The sequence below is a fragment of the Zingiber officinale genome, chromosome 1B (genome assembly GCF_018446385.1).
Source record: "Zingiber officinale cultivar Zhangliang chromosome 1B, Zo_v1.1, whole genome shotgun sequence".
In the NCBI taxonomy this organism is placed as follows: domain Eukaryota; kingdom Viridiplantae; phylum Streptophyta; class Magnoliopsida; order Zingiberales; family Zingiberaceae; genus Zingiber; species Zingiber officinale.
The window spans coordinates 169,972,483-169,986,657 of NC_055986.1; positions in this window are offsets into that span (position 1 = coordinate 169,972,483).

Below are 14,175 nucleotides of genomic sequence, written 5' to 3' on the forward strand. Positions count from 1 at the left end.
TCAAAAAGGAGAAGATTATTGGTACATCTACACTAACAGTTTAACTCAGATTTTAATAAATGATAAGTGAGTTAAGTTTGGTGTTTTTGTGATCTAATGTATTTACAGAGCATGCAGAGATTGACAAGTCTAGGGGCTCTGACATCAGGCTGAAATCCAACTAGCTCTAAGGACCCGATAGTTGGTGAGAAGCCCAAATAGGTCAAAGGGTCGACCTGATATCTGGCAGAAAGTCTGACTGGGTCCGTAGGGATTAATAGCTGGCCGAAGTCCAGTTGGATCTGCGGACCTGACAACTGGCGAGAAGACCTGATGGGTCGAGAGGCTAGTCAATAGACTGTAAGTTGGTAAGTGAAGGTAAATCACTGGAGGATAGAGTTCTAGTGAGTACGAATCCAAGTTTGGACTTTAGGCGCTGGTCTAGTTTAGGTCTATTTGGGACAACTAAATTGAGAACATGACTAGTTTTTGATCTTGGAAAGATAGAAACTAATTAATACTCTTATTTATATTTATACTAACCCTATTTTACAAGGTATACTTTATTTCTGGACTAACACATTTTGCAGAGGTGAAAAAACACAAAAGGCCTTGAATGAACAATGCTCGAGGCTCCTCCTGGCAATTGGAGGCGCCCCCAAGCAAAAGGGGCTGAGGTGCCTCCTGGCGATTGGAGGCACCCTGGAGCAAGGATTGGAGGTGCCTCAAAAGTGTTAGAGGTGCCCTCATGCAAGATAAAAGCAGAGCTCGCAAAGACTACCCAGTCCGCTGTGGTTGGAGGTTGGAAGTGCCTCAAAGGTCTATGAAGGCGCTCTCAGAAGGATAAAAACTATCGGAAATGGAGTTTATCGACTTTGAAATAAAAGGGATGAGAATTGATGTTGGAGGCGCCCTAGAGGCTATTGAAAGCGCCCTCAACAGCCTATAAAAGGAGGATTAAAGTAGCTCTTTGAACAACAACTAATATTCATTCTATCCAAGTGTCCTCCTGAGCTCTACTGCTAGTTCAAAGAAGTCACTCTTCCACTGAGCTACTCTTCTGAGTCATCCAACCATTTCCAGCAAACTGATAGCAACACACGAGCGCGCCCTGAATAGTTGGTAAATTTAATTAAGTGTCACTTTCTTTATTTCTACTTAAAAAGGGGAGTGTAGGTTGTTACACTAGCCCTACCAATCTTTCATTGTATTCGATAACCTCTTCTGACGGTTCAAAAAGAGACTATTAGTGAATTACCCATTGATAGCAGTGGGACCTAGGTCTTGGAGTAGGAGTCGCCGAAGACCCTGAACCAAGTAAAATTGACCGAGTTTTTCCTTCTTTTTTTTCAGTTTAAATTTTCTACTAAGATTTTATTTTAAATTTTTAAAATAACTCTATTTTTAAAGACACGTGATTCACCTCCCTCTCACGTGCTCATGATCCAATAGATTATATATATGTTGTATGTACACACGTGTCTGATATATTTTATTAAAAATATGGTGTTGATTTTACCTATGTTGTATGTACATACATGTATGGTGTGTACTATTGGAAGCATCTTGTTGATTATACTTACGTTGTATGTACCTACATGTCTAGTGAGTATTATTGGAGGTATCTTGTTGATTATACCTACGTGGTGTACGTGCATGTGTGTGTTGTGTATCATTAGAAGTATCATATTGATTATACCTATGTTGTATGTGCACATGTGTCTGGTATATTTTATTGGAAATATCATGTTGATTATACATGTGTTGTGTTAGGATATGTGTCTGTTGTATGTGCACGTGTGTCTGGTGTGTACTATTAGAGGTATCATATTGATTATACATGTGTTGTGTGTGTGCATATGTCTGGTGTATACTATTAGAGGTATCATGCTGATTATACCCATGTTGTAGTGTGTACACATGTCTATTGTGAACTATAGGTGTTGTTACTTATTGTGTATGTTGTCTGGTAGACACCTGTTGGATCTTTTCATACACATAGATATATGTGATTGATAGATTATATTTCTGGATATACCTAGGTATATCATGCTAGGTATGATTGTGTACCATTGAATAGAGTCATATACTCCTGTTGATGTAGTTGGTAACTACATAAGTAGCACTACATGTTGGAACCCCAAGGTTGTTTTGGTGTGATCAACAAGTTAAGTTAGGTCCTGCGTTGTTTTAACCTTGTGTCTAAATGTGCAGGAGCTTAGGAACACAGGTACTCGAGCGGAAGCCGCAGCTAGCGAGAAAGACGGCACGCGGTGCGTCCGAGGGACGAGGTGCTGCAGAAGAGTACCCCGGTGGACGAGAAGGAAGTGTGCGGTGGTTCCGAGGGACGAAAGCCGGAGCGGAAGATTGCTCGGGGAGCAAGAGACGCAGCTAACGAGAAGGTCGGCACACGGTGCGACCGAGGGACGAAGACTGCGGATGAGTACGCTGGTGGACGAGAAGGAAACACGCAGCGATTCCAAGGGACGAGAAGCCGGAGCGGAAGACTGCTCGAGCAGACCGGAAGTTGGGTTCGGGTAAGCCCTTTTCCGGATGGCAGAAATCACCCAAGCGAGCGGATCCGGAGGAGAAGAACCGGACCGAGGCGGGACTGAACCAGAGAAGAAGTCCCGGATGAAAAAGTCAACAACTGTTGACTTTGGGCTCCGGGGCGCCCGGAACCCTCCGGGGCGCCCGGAACCCTCCGGGGCGCCCTGAGCAGTAAAATTGACCAGATCAAGTTTTGACTCGATCTGAACGTTGGGGGATAGGTTTTATCCCCCCAGGGCGCCCGAAACCCTTCCAGGCGCCCCGACCAAGGCTATAAATATAACCTTGGTCCAGAAGCTTTTCAACGAACTCTGAATTGTAATTCCAACGCTTGTAAGCTTTAGTCTAGAGTTGAGCTTCTGTTTTCTGCACTTCAATGTTGTACGAGGCTTCTCCGCCTGAAGGAGTTTTTAGTGAGCTTGATCTTCCTTGGATTAACAATCACATCGGTTGTAACCAAGTAAACCTTTTGTGCCTCGCTTTTTATTTATGCTTTTAATTTATCAGCTTATTTTATATATGCAAGTGTTAGCTTAAAGAGTTCGAGGAGGGTTTGTCTTTTGTGTTTGCAGGATATCCAACCCCCTCCTAGCCGGCCCAACGGTCCTACAAGTGGTATCAGAGCCGAGACGTCTCAGAAGGACTAACCGCCGTCTGAAGCAACAAAACAATGGCCGAAGCTAGCGACTACCCACCAGCATTCAAGGGGGAGCTTGCTTCTTGGAAGCAACAAATGGAGGTATATCTTAACTCAGACCTTGGTATTTCTTTAATTTTAAAATCTAGTTATGAAGAACCGAAGAACACGAACGGATAAAGACTCGACCTACATCTCTGGAACAAAAAGCAACGTAACGAATCAATGGCAAACGGACGGGCAGAATTTCATCTCCTAACCGTGATACCAAATGAAGATCTCAAAAGAATCGGCGAATACAACAGCTCAAAAGAACTTTGGGAAAAGTTCTTAAAACTCTACGAAGAATCGATTGAAGTCGTCCCCTCAATAGACATCGAGCCGTCATCAGAATCCGAGACGAAAGAAATTACCGAGACAGCCCCAACAGCCGAAGTACATCCCGAGATAAATGAAGGGGGAGAATCTTCGGAAGAAAGTAATTCAACAGGGGGAGAACCAACGGCCGACGAGGTAAGTAAGGTATGGACTCGAACCTCTGAACAACTAGTTCAATTAATCAAATTACCTGTAGATTTTTGCGAATCAAAAATTGAATCATCGAAAGAATTTTTCGAATTACAAAATGTTTTGACGAAAGATTCTTGCGAATCACAAAGTAATTTTTCGAAAACTTTTTCCGGATCTAAAAACTTTTCCGAAGTACAAATTATCTCGTTGAAAGAGTTTTTCGAATCGCAAAATGATTTGACAAAAGAATATTGCAAATTACGAAACATTTTTTCGAACAAAGTTTGCAAATTAAAAAGATTATCAAAAGAGCTTTTCAGATTAGAAAATCTTTTGTCGAATAAATTACGAAATATTTTTTCGAACAAAGTTTGCAAATTAGAGATATTATCGAAAGAGTTTTTCGGAGTAGTAAATCTATTATCCACTGATTGTTGCAAATTTATGTTGTCAAAATACTTTTGCAAATTACAAAATATTTTGTCGAATGAAGTTTGCAAATCAGAAGTATTGCCAAGAAACTTTATCAAGTTTATATTATCGAAATATCTTTGCAAATTAGGAATTCAAAATATAATAGAAAATGACATGTTACAAATTTCTACATGTTCAAATTTTCTTGCTTCAAAGTTAAGAAATTATGATAAATTGAAATGGAAATTTAAAACTTTCTGATATAAGTATTAGAATAAATAAATAAATGCATAGAATTTTTTTTTTAATGTTATCAATTTTCTTGCATAAATTTTTGGACTTAGAAAGATTTTTTTATGGTGAAAACTTAGAAATTTTTCACAAGTTATTCTTTGACTTAGAAATTTTTTTTCCTTAACTTGGAAATATGTTTTCTCGGAAAATCATTGAAATAGATTTCTATAATTTTTCTAAGTGTTAAACCCTTAGATTTTTTTTAACCCCATTTTTATTGTGATCAAAGGGGGAGAAGGGAAAGTATAAGTCTAGGGGGAGGTAGAAAATTGAAAATTAAAATTTGAAATTTTTTGAAATTCAATTTTTTCTATCATGTTGCATGTTATTGCAATAAATTGTTTTTATTCTATGTCTATTTGTAACCCTAGCTTAACTTGGGTTGATCACACCAAAAAGGGGGAGATTGTTGGAACCCCAAGGTTGTTTTGGTGTGATCAACAAGTTAAGTTAGGTCCTGCGTTGTTTTAACCTTGTGTCTAAGTGTGCAGGAGCTTAGGAACACAGGTACTCAAACGGAAGACGCAGCTAGCGAGAAAGACGGCACGCGGTGCGTCCGAGGGACGAGGTCCTGCGGAAGAGTACCCCGGTGGACGAGAAGGAAGCGTGCGGTGGTTCCGAGGGACGAAAGCCGGAGCGGAAGATTGCTCGGGGAGCAAGAGACGCAGCTAGCGAGAAGGTCGGCATGCGGTGCGACCGAGGGACGAAGACTGCGGATGAGTACGCTGGTGGACGAGAAGGAAACACGCAGCGATTCCGAGGGACGAGATGCCGGAGCGGAAGGCTGCTCGAGAAAATCGGAAGTTGGGTTCGGGTGAGCCCTTTTCCGGATGGCAGAGATCACCCAAGCGAGCGGATCCGGAGGAGAAGAACCGGACCGAGGCGGGACTGAACCAGAGAAGAAGTCCCGGATGAAAAAGTCAACAACTGTTGACTTTGGGCTCCGGGGCGCCCGGAGCCCTCCGGGCCGCCCGGAGCCCTCCGGGGCGCCCTGAGCAGTAAAATTGACCAGATCGAGTTTTGACTCGATCTGAACGTTGGGGGATAAGTTTTATCTCCCCCAGAGCGCCCGGAACCCTTCCAGGCGCCCCTACCAAGGCTATAAATATAGCCTTGGTCCAGAAGCTTTTCAACGAACTCTGAATTGTAATTCCAACGCTTGTAAGCTTTAGTCTAGAGTTAAGCTTCTGTTTTCTGCACTTCAACGTTGTACAAGGTTTCTTCGCCTGAAGGAGTTTTTAGTGAGCTTGATCTTCCTTGGATTAACAACCACATCGGTTGTAACCAAGTAAACCTTTTGTGTCTCGCTTTTTCTTTATGCTTTTAATTTATCAGCTTACTTTATATATGCAAGTGTTAGCTTAAAGAGTTCGAGGAGGGTTTGTCTTTTGTGTTTGCAGGATATCCAACCCCCTCCTAGCCGGCCCAACGGTCCTACACTACACAGTGTCGTTATATGTATATTGTGTCAATTAAGTCTCCTACGAGTGGTTGATAATTGTGTCTCCACTATATGTTGAGAGAATTAACAGTGATTGTGATGTATATATTCTGTCAATTAAGTCTCCTATGATTGGGTGACCGACTATGATATTGAGAGAGTTAACAGTGACTGGTATATCCCGTCAACTAAGTCTCACACTAGTGAGTAACCCACTATGATGTTGAGAGAGTTGACAGTGGTGGTGATATGGTTGTTGTGTTGTTATCATTAGGTTATTATACCCTAAGCTGCCCATAGTGATATGTGGTAAAGTGATCTCATGCAGTCTATAGCTAGATAACTACTTTCTATCTACCCATAGTGATCTATAGTAGAGTGATCTCGCATAGACAAGGACTCTGACATTTGGACTGCCCACTGGTTATCTGTGGTAGACTAATCTCACGCGGTTCCTAACTAGATAGTGAGATGTCTTGGTCATTTATATTGCTTGTGGTGGAGCATTACTCTCACATATATTATATTGCTTGTGGTGGAACGCTGCTCCCATGTATGCTAGTTTACTTGTGGTGGAGTGTTGCTCCCACATATGATGGTTTGTTTGTGGTGGAGTTTAGCTCTCACACATGACGATCTATTACTGTGATACGTTCTGGGATAGGCTTAGGTTTTGCAGTACCTATGTTAATCATTATTTAGCTCTGCTCATCATTGCATTTATTTACAATTGAGTAGGTTGTTCATGTGGTAGATGCATGCCACATATGTTTGAGATGTTGCTGATGTATGTAGAATATATATACTTTTATGCATGATTTAATGTACATTCACTTGATTTCTTTGCGTATGTTCTATGCATTTTTACCTCTCTTTGTTAAATTTTCAGCATAATACTCTCTTTGTCAGAGATCTGCTTTTGTCTTATTTTCTATTAATATGATGCATTTTTGGAATGAAATTGGTGTTGAAATGTGCTTTGGAGAGACGAAAGAAGAAGAGCAGAGCTTTGACCGTGTGGTTTCACACAGTCGTGACCCTTAATCCGTGGGCAAGCAGCGCACGGTCGTGCTAAAGGGCACGACCGTGTCATTCATCCAGTAAAGGGTCAACCTCTAGCTGTGCGGTTTCACACAGTCATGCCAGCTCACTAGAACTAAATCAAGATAGTGTCATGCCAAGCAACCAAAACCATATTAAGCCTTGGTCGTGCCAAAAGGTACGATCATGTCGTTTTCAGTCGAGCGGATTCAAACTACGGTTGTACCTTCCATGCCACTCAAGCAGTGCGGCTTCAAGGTCATACCATGCCAAAGGGCACGGTCGTGCCCTAGACTGTGCCCTACTCTATTTAAGGGGAGTTTTCCCCCTTCTTCAAGGGAGGAAGGTTCTTCCATTTAAGAGATCCATCTTGGTTCAGATCTTTGTCATCTCCGCACTTCAATCGAAAATTCGGAGCCGTTTTTATCATCTTCTTTGACTTCGGAAGCGTGGGATTGGATCCGAATACCACTCAACATCTTAGATAAGCTTCTTCTCCCTTCTTCTCTTGAGATTGGATTTTGAGTTTATGATTTCATTGTCTTTGTATTCCTTCTTGTTACAGAGTGGATCTTATTGTTTTAGGATTAAGAAAGTAATTATGATGTGTGATTGATGTGTACTCTTGGATTTGCCAAGAGTATACATCCAGCGTACCAATCCCAATATCACTTACTGTCGAAATAGTCAAATTAGAGATTGTTTTCTAAAGGGGATCTTGTCACGAGATCCCACAACCCCTAAGTGACCAATCTTCTACTATGTGATGATGAATCATGGTTGATATATTAGACTCAGTGTCACACCTAATAGGAGTCCCTGCCTAGCAAACGGACAACATCTCCCCTCTTATGACAACATATAAAACCTGGATATATTGTCACTCAGCTGTACAAGTATAATAACAACAACCACATAGTTCGGAAAAAGCATAATATAGCCCACACGGCTAGAAACAAATACAATGGAAGATAATAATATACACATCTCACATGACCGATATAAACACAACCATGCAGATATAAGCTGAATAATTGAGTGCATATCGACATAACTTACACAACCATAACACATAACCGAATAAAGATAGCCACAATGTTAAAAATCTAAAAACAAGGCAAATTATTAAATACCAAGTTTGAAAAACAAAATATAAATAGTGCAGAGCAAAATAGCATAAAAGAAACAAAACGATCTTAATGTGACGTAGAACTAGCAGTCAGGATCCTCTAAGAGACTCCACCATTATCTATTTGCTACCTGGGGAAATGGAAAATAGTAAAAGGGTGGTGAGTCTGGATGACTTAATGAGTAATAGAAAAATAGTAGTGTATGGACAAACGTGTAAGGAGATCAAAGATATACAGTCCTAGTAGGGAAATAAGAGCATGACCATATAAGACATAATAAATGCACATACCAGTACTGGTGTAATATACACGGTATAATGATCAGTAAATCACTATAGATCAGCAATAAATCTGCTCGTAATATCTGAGCAATATATATGACAGCATGTACATATATGATAATGAACATGTATGAATCATAACAACTATAAGAAACATGCATCTACAACATAAGCAACCTACTCAATTGTAAATAATGCAATGAGTAGAGCCAGATAATGAAGAACATGGGTATCGAAAAATTTAACCATGTGCCAATACATATAACAGTACTAGATCATCATATATGAGAGCAATGCTCCATCACAAGAATACATCATATGCAGGAACAACACTCCACCACAAGCAAATCACTATATGTGGAAGTAATGCTCCACCAAAAGCAAACCATTATATGTGAGAGCAACACTCCACCACAAGTAATACAACACATGTAGGAGCAACGCTCTACCACAAACAATACATCATATGTGGGAGTAACGCTCCACCACAAGCAATACCAATGACCATGACATCTAGCTATCTAGCTAGGAACTACATGATATCACTTTACCACAAAAAACTCGTAGCCAGTTCAAAATGTCAGGGTCCCCGTTTATACAAGATCACCCTATCACAGATAACTCATGGGTAGACAAGATGTAGCTATCTAGCTACAGGCTACGCAAGATCACTCTACCACAGATAACTCATGGGCAGGTTAGGGTATAACAACCACTGTCGACTAACTTTGACCTCAACCTATAACGGGAGGGAGCCCTAGTCGATAAGATACATGAAAATTCAGATATATAATAATCAATGTCGACTGACTCTGACCTCAACCTACAATGGGAAGGAGCCTTGGCCGATTGGATACATGCAAGTTCAGATGTATAACAAATCACTGTCGACTGGCTCTGACCTCAACCTACACGAAAGGGAACCCTAGCCTACAGGATATGCACAAGGTCACTGTCAACACTCTCAATATCATAGTGGAGACACCATAGTCAACTACTCGTAGGAGACTTAATTGACAGGATATACAGACAACGACATAGTTCTACTAACATAGTAACCAACTACATCAACAGGAGTATAAGACTCTATGTAACGGTACACAATCATACCTAGCATGATAGTCAACGGTATATCCAGAATATGATCTAACACTCACATATATCTATATATATGAAAAGATCCAGCAGGTATCCACCAGACAACATATACAGAAAGTAGCAACATCTATAGTACACACCAAACACGTGTGCATACAACATCATAACTATAATCAACATGATACATCCAATATTGCACACTAGATATACGTGCACACACGATAGACACGTGTACATTCCCAACATAGGTATAGTCATCAAGATACTTTCAATTAAACATGCTAGACATATGTGCACATACCACATAGGTATAATCAATAAGATACCTCTAATGATATGCACTGAACTCACGTGCATACATAACATAGGTATAATCAACAAGTTAACTCCCATAATACTTACCAAATCCATGTACACACACAATATATGTTTAATGGACATGATACTTCCAGTAGACACACTAGTCACATATGAGCTCACAACATAGATATAATCAACAAAATTCTTCCAATAAATCATGTCAGGCACGTGTGCACATACCACATAGGTTCATCTAGAAATATGATCTATCATTTATATATGTCCATATGTATCAAAAGATCTAACAGGTGCCTACCAATAACATATACAATAAGTATCAACACCTATAATACACACCAGACATGTGTGTACACTAACATATGCATAATCAGCATGATAACTCCTATACTATATGATATGGGTCATGTTAGATGAGTCGAGCAAGGGAAAGAGGGATTTAAGTTCAGAAAGATAGGAAAGGTATATCGTAGGTTGAATAAAGGCCAAGCGATCGCATCCGCGCTCATATATGCTCGACCGGGCAAAGTCCACCTGAGCGTAAAGGAATTTAGCCTTACATATAACTTTCAACATATAACCGGTAGACTGTAGGCCAAACGAGCGCTCATGTACTCATATATGCTCGGCCAAGCAAAATCCACTTGAACATAAAGATATTTAGCCTTATATATAACTCTCAGCATATTGCCGGCTAAACACAGGCTGAGCGAGTACCCACGTGCTCACATATGCTCGGTCGGGCAAAATCCGCTCAAGCATAAAGGTATTCAGCCTTACATATAACTCTCAGCATATTACCGGCCGACCGCAGGCCGAGCGAGCACCCACATGCTCACATATGCTCGGCCAAGCAAGGCCCACTCGAGCATAAAGACATTTAATGTTACATATAACTTTCAACATATTACCAGTCAACACAGGTCGAGGAAACACCCACTTGCTCATATATGTTCGGTCGAGCAAAGCCCGTCAGAGCATAAAGGCATTTAACCTTATATATAACTCTCAACATATAACCAGCTGACCGCAAGCCGAGCGAGCGCCCATGTGTTCATATATGCTCGGCCAAACAAAGCCCACCCAAGAATAAAGGTATTTAGTCTCATATATAGCTCTTAGCATATAACCGGCCGACCACAGACCGAGCGAGGGTCTCTGCGCTCATATATGCTCAGTTGGGCAAAGCCCGCCCGAGCATAAAGGTATTTAGTCTTATATATAACTTTTAGCATATCACCGGGCAACCACAGACCGAGCGAGTGCCTCTGTGCTCATATATGCTCGGTTAGGCAAATTTCACCCAAGCATAAAGGCATTTAGTCTCATATATAGCTCTCAGCATATAACCAGTTGACCACAGAGCGAGCGAGCGCCTCTGCACTCATATATGCTCGATCGGGCAAACCCCGCTCGAGCATAAAGACATTTAGTCTTATATATATAACTCTCAGCATATTACCGGTCGAAACATATTTAACAGGAGGTATTCTAAGCAGTATATGTGGACAGCTTGAATGATCGACCGAAACATATTTAATAGAAGGTATTCTGAACAGTATATACAGCCGGCTTGAACGAATGATCGAAACATATTTAACAGGAGGTATTCTGAACAGTATATGCGGCTGACTTAAATGATCGGCCGAAACATATTTAATAAAAGGTATTCTGAATAGTATATACGGTCGACTTGGACGATCGACCGAGACATATTTAACAGGAGGTATTCTAAACAGTATATACGACCGACTTGAACGATCGGCCAAGACATATTTAACAGAATATTTGACCGTAAATATCTTCTAGAAGCTCCTTCAATTATGATGACGTGTCTCCATTATTAATACAAGTCATAAACGACAAAACGGATACATCTAGGGTATCGAAAAGATTCCTTAAAGGATTATTGCACGAATCATAGGAGATGACTTCATCTCCTAACAAATCCTAATGAACCGGGGACCACCTCATGATTACAGAGGTCCGTGAGGTGGTATAAAAAGAGGGATCTTCTCCGTTAGCAAGGTACACAAGTTCTAGCATTTAAACTCTATTCTTCACTTCAGTTACTATGATTCTTCTTCTTCTTCTTCTTCCATCTATGAGAGCGACTAACTTGAGCGTCAGAGGGCCTGGCCAGGGATCCCCACTCCGGTCTTAGGTCACTAACGCATTGTTGGCTTGTCTCACTGTGCGCAGGAGCATTGAGGAGTTTCTTCAGATCTTCGGAGTTCGTCTTCATCAAGGGTCATTGTCATTCATCAAAACTAGCGCTCATCTCCGTAGATCTCAGATAGGATCACTATATATCATGTACGTGTGTACACTATAGAGTAAGAATATCCAAAGATGAGATTGTATAGATAATAAATAGATCATCTCTAAAATCAAGCACGTAAGTATCAAGCATGGATAAATACAAGTAGATTTAAAGTAAAGTAACTTAATTCATCAATTAAAAGTCATGCACTAAGTTCAATGAACTATAGAAGTCAAAAAAGAAGTACTCACCTTTAATGTGTAATTTGTTCCAACCGAATCCACGTTAAGATCCTCATCTTGAATCAAAGTCCCGTGATCACATAATGCATAGTTTAGCTAACCACATAAGAAAACAACAAGTATCACCTCAATTCAATTAACTCAAATCATTAACCCTTCTCTTCTTCTTAATATAATTTTCAATCTTGTTATACAACTCATTTACAACTATAATTAGGTTACAAATAACTGATCACATATCCATTTTCTATCATGCATTTATCTCTTAACCAATTAGGCATAGGTAGATAACCAAATAAGAAATCACTCTCTGTTAATTTGATATCCCTTACCCAAAATCAACCAATGACAACCTCCAATAACCCATGATAGTTGTCCAGATCTAAAGAAGGGTGGTGAAATCGCTGGATGGAGTGATGTTGATGTGCTAGGGCACGGGTCGATGGAAGTTGGGAGATGAAGAGAAGGTGATGGTCATGGGCTAGCCATGACGGCCGCGGTGGCCAGACAAGGGAAAGGGGGCGGCCGAAAGGGGCCGGTCATCAAGACAATTACAAAAATGAGTCATATTACATACTATTTCATATTGCCAGAATCAACAATTAACTTAGTATGATAAACAAAATTTGTACTTCATCATTATACCAATAAATAAACTATCAGTCATTCATGAATCATCAACAAAAGGCCCTATTTGGAACTGTTCACATGTATTCAGAAACTTGAAAATCATAAATATTAAAAAAATTTAAGAATTTGGTGATCAAGCATTCTTATTCTTGTATATATCTATCTCAAAGAACATCGCAAGATCACATGATATGCTTATGAAACACAGTGGTCTGTTAATTAACATGGTCATGAATCGATTTAACAAGAAGATCAAAAGAAAACACTCAATGATCCAAGCCTTTAAGTTGTATATGTAGCTTGTCTAAGAAGCCCAACATACAAATCCTGTAGAAACAACAACAATAAAATAAATTTATAAACAAAAAAACATGGTAGACAATAGAATGTTACATGACAAGTTCACAACATAAGCATCCTTTATCTTAAGTTGGTCATACCTCTAGGCCACTACAATCATCAAACAGGGAATTGGATGGAAAGCATGTATTCCCCACTAACCCTGAATTTGAGTACTTAAATTTTGACGAATTGCATCTTCGAACCAATAGGTTTTAATTGGGTAAGATTGAATGCACATTTATCTTTTCTTCTTAGCATATCAGTGAAAAGAATTAGCATAGGCATAAAAGAAACTTGATAGTTCAAGGAATATATAAAACCAAATTAGTATAATTCACATATATATCACCATAAACTTGAACACATATATGTTTATACAACCTAAAGGGGCCATCGAGCATCAATTCAAGCTTTCCAAAATTTAAACTATAAAAACCAAAGTAGTTATTTGATGCTACCTAAAACAATGAGATCTGAATATTGTTTCTATCTCTAGACAAAACTTTTATGTCTAAATTGCAGGTACAATAGACATGAAAGACTCCAACAATCAGCCACCTACTCACCAGAACTTTGACACTTGAAAGGTAAGTGCCAACACCGAGCGTTGAGAGCCACACACCACCAATGCTGTAGGAGATGGGTATTTAGGTCAAAACTCATGTGTCTTTTTCCTTCTTATTTTGTACTTTACCCTATTATGTAGCAGCAGCGATAATGCGATTGAGCTAGGTTAAAAGAAAGTGGGGACGGGGAATAGGGGGCGACGAAGAGAGAGAGAGAGAGGCTTTCGATAATTAGAAGGTGGCAGTGGGAGGGGGTCGAAGGTGGCACGCGATGGTAGATGGTGGTGCAATAGCAGACGATGAAGTGGGTTTGGTGTGGATGACACGGTATAGGTTTAGGTTTGGGGGAGGGAAGTTTTGCTTATTATAGGTTTAGAGGGAAGAGTTGAAGTGTTGAAAATTTTTTCTAAGTATAGGTGGGAAAAATTAATTGGTTTTT